Source organism: Gopherus evgoodei, chromosome 3 (genome assembly GCF_007399415.2).
Source record: "Gopherus evgoodei ecotype Sinaloan lineage chromosome 3, rGopEvg1_v1.p, whole genome shotgun sequence".
Classification (NCBI taxonomy): domain Eukaryota; kingdom Metazoa; phylum Chordata; order Testudines; family Testudinidae; genus Gopherus; species Gopherus evgoodei.
The window spans coordinates 112,913,190-112,923,834 of NC_044324.1; the positions used below are offsets into that span (position 1 = coordinate 112,913,190).

The 10,645-nt window shown below is 43.1% G+C and overlaps 1 long non-coding RNA gene across 5 annotated transcripts; it reads left to right on the forward strand.

Annotated features, from left to right (window-relative positions):
- The first annotated feature begins 378 nt into the window (after positions 1-378).
- On the forward strand, positions 379-6,380 carry LOC115648573. Of its 5 annotated transcripts, none has more exons than XR_003999600.1 (6): positions 379-1,519; positions 2,192-2,554; positions 2,692-2,883; positions 4,102-5,076; positions 5,632-5,723; positions 5,869-6,380. It is a non-coding gene; the product is annotated as an uncharacterized LOC115648573 (long non-coding RNA). The 5 variants fall into 5 exon arrangements; XR_003999597.1 differs by lacking the exon at positions 379-1,519 and adding an exon at positions 1,911-2,079; XR_003999599.1 differs by lacking the exon at positions 379-1,519 and having other exon boundaries at positions 1,911-2,554; positions 2,661-2,883.
- The last annotated feature ends 4,265 nt before the right edge of the window (positions 6,381-10,645 follow it).

Consider the following 10,645-nt stretch of genomic DNA (forward strand, 5'->3'; position numbering starts at 1 on the left):
CCACTAGCGGTGTCACTACCTTTGCAGGGCTGCTGCCCCCCCATGCTGCACTGGCTCCTCCATGGCTGGGGCTCGCCGTCCCCACAAGCTGATGCTCTGGCTCTCCGCTGCCTCCAGAAAGTGGCTCCGCCCTACCAAGCTGCTGCAGCAGCCCAAGCCCGGCAAAGCCAGTGAGTGGACTTGGGACGGGTGAGATGGGATGGGAAGGGCTCGTGGGGGGGCTGTGCACCCTCCAGGGGAGTTCAGGGGGTGGGAAGGGGGAATCTGGTCAGGGAAGCAGCCCCTGGGCAGGCTGGCCCCTGGGGTCTATAAAGGCTCATTGGGATTTGCCCCTTAATGAACTGATGTGCAAGGGGAGGGGGAGAGCAAGGTAGAAGTTTCGCCTAGGGCACAAAATATCCTTGTGCTGGCCCTGGTCAATAGGACAACTCACATGCTTAAACTTAAGCACATGCTTAAGTGATTTGATGAATCAGGCTGCAGTGCTCAGGATCAAGCCCTTACTTTGCAATCTCTTGGGGGCAGGGACTGTATCTTTCATAAATGTCCATGGCCTGATCTACAGTACAAAGTGAGGTTGTTGTAAGGTGCCTTGCACCAACCTAGTTGTGCATATGTCCACACTTAAATTTGTCTCCCACCAGTATAAAATCTCCATTATGCCAACATAGTAAGACCTTCTGCCCAAGCGTTGTCGAGTCACAGTCAGTGTACTGAGGTTGACACAGTGCAAATGTAGACACTGCATTGCCTATGTTAACCCTAACAGTCCTCCAGCAGCTGTCCCACAAAGCCCCACACTGACTGTTCTGGTCTTGGTTGTGAACTCCATTGCCTGAGACTCACAGAGACTGGAAGCCGCACCCTTTCTTTAAAACCCTGTGAATTTCTGATATGCTGTTTCCAGATTGTCCATTGTGGCAAACACTCGTAGCAGCTCTCCATTGTTGTGTGCAACTGCCCAGCTGACCATGTTGGCTACATGCTCCAGGTGTGTTCTATCCTGGAGTAGACAGGAGTTTTTGGAACTCCTGGGCCTGTGGGGAAAAGAAGTTGACAGGCACATCTATGGACCAGCCATAGAAATATGGCCATCTATGAACAGATTGCCCAGGGGATGCAGGAGAAGGGTTATGACAGGGACCAGCAGCAGTGCTGTGTGAAGGCAAAGGAATCCTGCAGGCATATCAGAAGGCCAGAGTGTCCAACAGTCAATCTGATGCTGAGCTGCAGCCCTGCTGCTTTTACAAAAAGCTGTGTGCCAGGCTTGGTGAAGACATCCCCACCAACACCCCACACAGACCTCCGTGGATACCTCTGAAGAGCCTGCATCACTGGCCCTTGGTGTGAACAGCAAGGATGAGGAGGAGGAGGTGAAGGAGGAATAGGAGAAGGATGGGGGACATGTGACCGGGAGGTCTAGCTAAGACGCTAGTTTGGACCTGTTTGAGACTCCAGCACAGTCCATCAATCCCAGCAGTCAAGCACCACAAAACTGATTGAGGGGAAGGATCCTCAGGTAAGTGTTCATATTTAATTCTCATTAAGATGATATAGTTGGGGGCACCATTACTGCTTTTCATTCCCCTGTAGTTAGGTAGTGGGGGAAGAGGGTATATGGAGCAGTTTGTTTATGTACGCAGGGATGTCCCTGGAATCTTCCTGAATTATCTTGATGAGACTTTCATGGAAGTACTCTGCAATGCTCTGCCAAAGGTTTCTAGGAATGGCAGCCTTATTTCTTCCTCCAAAGGAGGATGTTTTCCCATGCCAGTTGGTGATAACTGCTGCAGGCCCCATTGCAGCAGATAGGCTAGCAGCATGTGGTCTTGGGTGGCTGCGGGATGCCAGCATCAGCAGCTGTGTTCTCTGTGCCTTTGTTATCCTCAGGAGTGAGCTTTCAGCTAAAATTACCACCACCTGTGGAAAATGGTGGCAGTATTCAATGCCATTGGCCTATACCCATAGTTCTATGCAACTGAGCAATTCCCTCCTCCTTCCTTTCCCTCACCTCTGGTGGGCCATACTCACCATGGCTGTACTGTGAGTGGTGCTGTATACAAGCACTCGGAAGGAGAAGTCAGTGTCTTGTTTAAAACTTTAAGGGAATAAGAGAAAGGAGTTCTTGATCTTAACTTTCGCTTTTCGTTGTTACTGTACTGACAATGTAACTTCTGTGTTTTATCTGCAGTTGCTGCTGTTGTGGCCTTGAGGAGTTCCCCTTCCACACCCACAGAATGCCTGAGCCAGATAAGGATGGAAAAGAAGCTCAGAATGACATGTTCAGTGAGATCCTGCAAGGCAGTGCTGCATCAGACTATGAACAGAGGGCCTGAAGCATGAATACTGCAGGCTGTATAGAGAAAGAAAGAGCAGCAACAGGAGAAAGGACCAAGAATCCCAGCAGAAAAAGGAGGGGAAAGGACATAATGGAGCTCCTCTGGCAGCAAACGTACAGATTCAACAATCCTGGGCTCATCTCCCTTTGCAGTCCATGGAGAATTCCATTACAGCGCCTTCCTACACACACATACATCAACTGTGGTTCTCACAGGTTAGTGTGCTAACACTGACGTGAATCATTGTGTTCATTCCATTTCTTTAAGCTCTGTTTCACACATGTATTAAGGTTTTAATGTGTTTGCTTTTAATTTGCACAGCTTTTTTTGAAGTGTTTTTATCACTCAACAGAGAAGTGAGTATGGAGAAGGTTGCATGCTGGGAACCTGACTCCTTACTCCCAGTCACCCCTGTGTGACTCATTTCTGCAACACCCTGCATTGCCGTAACTTCCCAAAAGACAGAGTGCTGGATGGTGGCAAGTTGCACACTGGAATACCTAGCAATGATGCACTACACTGTACATTGAAACGAGCACTCCTGGTGAGTATGCGCAGTGCCGAAGTATGCAAGTGCACAAGTGATATACTAACTGCAGTGGCTTCATGCTGATTAAACTTCCATCAGCAAAAGTCTGTAGTGTAGATGTGCCGAAAGGTAGCAATAGGCATACATTCTAGTGCAGTCTGGGCATCACTGTTTTTATCATCTCACCTTGCCTAGAGCAGTTCCAGAGGATACAACAGTAGAAATACTGGTGGCTGGCCTGCAGAAGTGTTTCTATATGTAGTAGTGGTGCAAGACCTGGGATGGGAGAACTCCCTATCATTTTCACAGAGGAGACCTCTACAGTCTCCACTTAAAAAGAATGGAGAGATCATTTACCGCTACAATTAGTTAATGTTCATTACAACTCCCCCCGTTTTCATATATACTGAAGAGTAGCAATTGTCCAGCCCCTTTGCCAATTAACGTATGTCTATAAAAGTGCCACTGGAGGGCTGCAACAAAATAACCCAAGGAGCAGGTTAAAACAGCATCTCTTTTCAGGTTGCTTAGGTACAGCCCTTAACAGACAATCTTGTTTAACAAGTGAATAGAAATTCCCATCAGACAAAGTTGAGATGATTTCCCAGATAAGACCAAGTTGCCTTAAAATAATTGAGCTGCTCTCTCCACAGCTGGAATCCTTAAAGACAGTAGTTTCTGTAGTGCAAACAGAATGTAAAAGAAACAGTGCCATAGATCCTGTCTACACTGGGCCTGGAACCACAGCAGAAAGCAAGAGTTCAAGCTTTAGTTTTCAAACCCATGGTTCCAAGTCCTAAAGAGTAATCAAAAGCTAATATGTAACTAGAATTGAAGCAGAGAGTTACATCAGTCGTGTCTGAAGGGACTGGGAATCTCCATTCAGGTGTTAAACGAGACTCCCTGATAATTATTGCTCTACCCCAGGAAGTGACCTGAAAAAAGATACTGTTTAACTTGTTTTTCAGTTTCCTTAGTTCTAACTCTGACATTTTCACAGGATTGTGCTGATTGGCTATAGGGCTAGACTTTTGCTATACTTTAATTGATTTGAAAAGAGTTTTAATACACTTTAGCTAACTGAAGCGGTGAGTTATTTTAAGGCCTTATTAAATGGAACTATTGGTGGCTAGAGAACATTTACACATTAAAAAAAAGGTTTTAACATAGTTGCTACCTAGCCAAACTGTCAGCAAAATCTACTATTTATCAGTACTGTAATCATCACAACAGCTTTCTCCTGTGGACAAGGCCTATGCATATGCTGAGACAACAGGTAGAGAGGACAACAAAACAAAACAAAACGGAAGGGTGGACAGTGAAGAGATTGTGAGTTTGGTCTAATAATGATTACCACTGAGAGCACACCAAACACCTAGCTATCTCACTTTATTCAATTTATCCCACCTTTACTTTCTTTCTCTTTTTGAAGCTAGCGGGGCTAGTTATATACTTAAACTTTTAACACAGTACTCAGGTGCTTTGCTCAACTGGGGCCAGATAGTGCCTAATTTTGACTTTGGATGTGTCTGTGTGACTCTTTATAGAAGTTAATGGGAACTGCATTTACACAGTGGATCAATGGTAGAATTTGGTCCAGAGTGCGCAAAACAGCTTTTCTGGAGGAATTTTGTTTTAGAATCATAGATTATCAGAGTTGAAGGGACCTTAGTAGGTCCTGTAGTCTAAGTTGCTACTTAAAGCCAGTCTAGTCCCCAGGCAGATTTTTGCCCCAGATCCCTAAATGACCCCATCAAGGATTGAACTCACAACCCTCAGTTTAGCAAGTCAATGCTCAAATGACTGAGCTATCCCTCCCCCATCATTATTTTGCCTCATTATGTTATGGCATTATTCCACAGGAATTATTATGTACCCAACCACATAATATGCTGAATCCTATTTCCTGGAACATTGTTTTTACCAGCAAACAGTATGTATGTCAGAGGATGTCTGTTACACTTCATTTCTATATTAAAAATAATTGATTTTTGCTTGGCTTTAGTACAAAGTTCATAAACCTTGAATAGAACTATATCAAAAGGGAAAGCCCTCTCTGCAGAATATATCTGTGTGTGTTTACATGTACTTTGAGTTCCATCCTTACCTGAGTCATCACTATTCCAGAAGGTTCTTGGATCAGGTTTAGCCAGCAGGTCTCCTTTACTACAGGACTCCATCTATTAAACAGAAGGAACAAAACAAACGGTAAGAACTTAGTTCATTATTGTCAGTGTTTAAGACTGCTGCTTCCTTTCCATTCAAAAGAACTCACTCACATGGCAATGTCAGGCTCATTTCCAGCTGTTTATAAAATCATGGGCAAATTTGATGAGTTGGGTACAACGATTCTTCAAATTGAAGGAAATGCTTCCCACTGCCTGGACTTACATTTTCCACTTAAAATGTGCATGTTGGGTTTTACATCCTTCAGCCAGATTCTTAGCCCAGCTCTGCTCCTTTGGCCCTGCTCAGACAGCATAGCATGAAGGGAGCAGAAGCTGCCTGCAGCTTCCTAGCTGGGAATGTAAGGTGCTGTAACTGGTTTGCTGGTGCCTCCCAACCCAGCTGCTGTGATGAGCAGTCCACCCCCTGTATTTTGACTATACTTGTACACTATAGGCTTGATTCTCCTCTCACTTAAACTGGTGTAAGACAGGAGTAGCTCCCTTAAAGCAAAAGAGTTACAGTGGTGTAAAAAAGGCCTAGTAGAGGAAAAGTAGTCTCCATGTAAATTTTCCTTCTGCATCCATCTCTTAACAGGCATGTGCCATATCAAAGAATGCATCTTCGATTTGCTACTGCTAAATGAGTCTTTCTTCAGTAGCTAGGTCACCAGAAAGGCATTTTCCTTTGTAAGTGATGGGGTTGATTCTCCTCTTGTACCACTTTATAAGGTTATAATTCTACTGACTTCAGTGATGTTGCTTCTGATCACAACAGTATAAATGGGGAGTCAGACTCAATAGTATTTTACATTTACGTACCTTTCCATTCCAGGGATCCCCTACTATACATACTGAGCTGAAATGCATCACCTGACTCTGGGGTGGGAAGCAGTGGTCAGCCAGTGAACATGCTGCACAAGCGAGGGAGGAGAGTAAAAATTTCCAGTGGTTGCAGAACAAACCCTTATGATGGAAGATGTCATGGGATCTTTAATGTCCACATTGAGCAGACAGTACCTTGTTTTTTAAGGCCTGATCTTAAAGAGGCTCACACAGTAAATTGCTCAATTTATCTACATTGGAAGGATGAAAGGCTTAATGAGTTTGAATCTGAGGTTCCAGTGAGTCTAGTAGCTCTTTCAAATCTGGCATTCTTCAACCAGTAAGCTATTCTTCTCCAGTTTAAGAAATGTTTTCCATCAAATGATTCCCAGTACAAACTTTTCTTTGAAACGTTACCTGCCACTATATTTACACTATATTACAAGTACTACGGAAGGCTTTAAAGTTGATTGGTGGAAGATTTCCAAGGTTCTATAACTAAAGCCCAATACCACACTGAAAGATAGGGTTCTGCTTATTTGATGGGCTATTTCTGAATATTTTTATTCAGGCGTTCAAGCACCTGATTAATTATATAAAAAAAAATTGTATTCAGGGCAGCTAAAGCTCTAGTTACTGCATAATCCTGTGATAAAAGTTAATACCCAGGGTGAATATAGAAAAGAAGAAACATAGGTGGGGGGGAGGGAGCAGAGAGAGATAATTTTATTTTGCATATTCTGGGCTGAATTACGATCATGTAAGAAAACATGCACGATGAGACTGCTCACAAAAACATGCAAAAAACAAAGCTCACAGTACACAAGAACCTCTGCCTCTGAAAAGCATGTCTCTAAGCATGTGCACAACAAGGATTGGAAGTTCACATCAACAGATGGAAAGAGATGTACTGATGTGCATAATGCTTATAGAGGAGCAAAGACATGCTGATATACCAGCTGCAAAACCCTTGCACTCTTCCATCCAACAACTGTTTCCTTTTCACCTATTATCATGGTTCCCATTCTGTGGAGTTGGAGGCATCACAGTGACAAACTCTTTAAAGTCAAGTCAATAGTTCAGGGAAGTTTCATGGAACATAAACTGCAGGAATACCAAATTCACGGTCCATTTTGGTAAATTTCACAGTCATAGGATTTTAAAAATAATAAATTTAATGATTTCTGTTCTTTAAATCTGAAATTTCACAGTTTTATAATTGTAGGGGTCCTGACGCAAAAAGGAGTTGGGGTGGGGAGTCACAAGGTTATTGTAGGGGGTGTTGTGGTACTGCTACCATTATTTCTGTGCTGCTGCTGGCGGTGGCACTGCCTTCAGAGCTGGGCAGCTGGAAAGCAGTGGCTGCTGGCCTGCAACCCAGCTCTGAAGGCAGAGCTGCTGCCAGCAGCACAAAAGTAAGGATGCCATGGTATGGTATTGCCACCTCTACTTCTGTGCTGCTGTATGTAGAGCTGGGTCTTCAGTCAACAACCACCACTCTCTGGCCGCCCAGCTCTGAAGACAGCAGTGCAGAAGTAAGGGTGGTATGGTATGGTATTGCCACCCTTACTTCTGTATTGCCTTCAGAGCTGGATGGCTGGAGATTGGCAGCTGTTGGCCGGGTGTCCAGGACCAAGGCAGCACATAAGTAAGGGTGGCAATACTGCAACCCCCCTAAAATAACTTTGTGACCCCCCTGCAACTCCCTTTTGGGACAGGACCCTCCAATTTGAGAAACATTGGCCTCCCCTGTGAAATCTGTGTAGTATAGAGTAAAAGCGCACAAAAGACCAGATTTCATGGTGGAAGACCAGACTTCACAGTCCATGACATGTTTTTCATGGCCGTGAATTTGGCAGGTCCTTAGGAATAAGATATAAAATCATTCAGAACTCCTTGGTTCCTAGATTCTATGATGTTATAGTGATAGGTACATGTAGCTGCGTGCAGAAGTGAGAGATAGGCAGCTCACATGCAGAATGTAATTCCCAGGAGGAAGCAAACATGCTTAGACATGAGAGGCATGGCTTGGGCACGTAGTGAGCTGTGTAGGGTACACACCCCTGTGTAAGGTACATATCCTAACATCTAGCATGTCTGCATTCTACTTGCTGAAGTAGTGCCTCACTGCCTGCCTACGTTCCCATTTATACCCATGCCAGTTGGGTGTGCAGTGTCTGTACTTTACATGCCACCACAAGTGGAGACCTGCCTGTAGTGTACCTGAAAGTGGCCTCTGTCATTTTTAATTTACCCTTCCTTTGTACCTAATGGGTAACTTCAGTAAGAGAGATGTAAATCTGGAGTTTGATGGAATTGTACCTGATTTAGGGAGGCAATGTGGCCTAGTAAATAGCGCACTACCTCTAGGACTTAAAACATCTGGGTTCTAGGCTTAGCTTGGCTGGTGACCTCGGGCAATTCACTTCAACTCTCTGTGCCTCAGTTTCCTTGTTTGCAAAATGAGGATAATGATATTTTCTTTCTATGGATGAAAAGATAGATATTATTATGTATATTGAAATTGGTCCAATATCTACACGTGCATGGAGTTGAATGTTCTCAGAAAATGCTTGCTTTTTCTGTGGTCCCTACTGTGTAACTACTCTCACTTTCTTCAGTGCTGTGTTAGACTTGCATGCACCTGTGGCATTGTCTTGCCTTCAGTTATGTGTAAAGTGGAGTATAACAACAGTCCTGTTTGCTGCACGGGGCCTACAGTGACCTGTACCGTCTTTTCCTCTACTGTACAATGCACTACCAAGGCCTCTCCAGATGTTAGATTTTACCTTTTTCCTGAATAAATCCATCAGTGTTTTTAATTGGAAGAATCCCTCCTTTTGGCTGATCTCATTCTCACTTCTAGAATATTCACACTTCACGGGAGAGGGAGGACCGAGGAATTTTACTCAGGGTACTGGGACTTTTTGATTATACAAATGTAGCAGGTTACACTTGATTTCAGTGCCTTCTATGTACTGAGAAAGGAATGGAGGTGGAATCTAATTTGACCTCCGTGAAATTGCCATGTTAGTGCTATCATAGATTCATAGATTATCAGGCTTGGAAGATAGATCAGGAGATCATCTAGTCCAACCCCCTGCTCAAAGCAGGACCAATCCCCAAATGGCCTCCTCAGGGATTGAACTCACAACCCTGGGTTTAGCAGGCCAATGCTATACAAATCATTTGTCAATCAATCTTGTAAATGGCAATAGTAATATGATCCATTTTCAATAGTGACATATGTGATCACTACTGAAGTCCAGCAATTATGCAGGATGCTTGCTACAGTGCCTTACAAATTGTTCTATTGTATGCGAAACATCACTTTCCCAGTACAGATTATGGGGTTCATGAAGTGTTCGAGGGATGAATATTTCACTTAGGGGAATGTGTTCAGCACAGTGTTAATATGGATAAGGAATTATTCTCAACTCAGGAGAGGAATGAAAGAAAGGAGGAGGCATACTAGCAATCTCGGTGAATACTAATACAATAGCAAGTATGTTTTATGAATGTTTAGCATGGTCTGGCTTGTTATAGAAGATTTGATGGCCATGCAAAATGTCCAGTTGCAACTCCCTCAGACCTTCTGAGTTGATAATAAATTGCTTAATAGTTACACTGTTGACAATCTGATCCTAGATTATTTTTGCACCTCATTAGAAAATCAGGTTCTATGGAACTCAGAATACTCTGGGTTGCAAACTGTCTAATCTTTCCACCTATTTAGTGCTTAACATCTATAGGAATGGTAGCATATGCATATAGCTAGGTAACTAAAAATACTGTGTCCTTTTCTGTGTATATCTCTTTGAGGATTAGATATAGTCAGAAGAAACTTGTGTTCAACAGAATTTTGCTTTGGCCATGTCTATACAAGTGAAATAAAACATTTTTTTTTCACTTGATAATTCAATTAAGTTAACTAATTTAAAAAGTCCTCCTAATGCTCCTGAAGACACAACAAGACCAGATCAAACTATCTTTAAAATGATAAACGGTGTCTACCTGGGCATTAAGGCAAATTTTTAATTGAGTTAAATTAACTCACTCAAGCTACATTGATCAAAACCACCCCTATTTGGCCTGTGTAAATAAAGCAATTGGAGACTATCTATCAGGTTTGTCTACACAGGGCAATGGAATGGAATAGTTATTGCAGAATATGCTATTCGGAAGCAGCTCTCCATGTGATACCATAATAATTAGTGCACTTCCAAAGCAGTGTAATTATTCCAGAATTCCGCAGTTCTGTTGCAGTCAATTTCTCCATGTAGACAAGCCTGGAGGTACTTATATGGTCCTCATTATTACCAGAATATTTGAGCACCTCACAATTCTTAATGTATTCATCCTTGCAACACCCTTGCCAGGAAGATTTTATAGATGAGGTAGTGAAGCACAGCAAGACTAAGGCTATGTCTTAACTGCCACAGTGGTGTGTTTTTACAGCGGGATAATAATGCATGTTAGTAATCATGCTGTAAATCCCCGCTCTGCCCCGCATACACACACACTTTTTTGGCATCATAGACACAGCCTAAATGGCTTCCCCTAAAACACACAGGAAATCTGGGGTGAAGTAGGGACTTAAACCTGAACCTCCCATGTCCAAAAATAGCAGCACCCGCATCACTTTAGAGTTCCTTTGAGGCTATTCTTTTGGCAGGCTGTTGTCCAAGAGGATGGCTAGAGTTTTTGTTCTGATTTTAACTCAATTGAATTTATTGCCAATTAATTCAGGTTAAAAAAACACCTTTGCAAATGCAAATATCAGACAC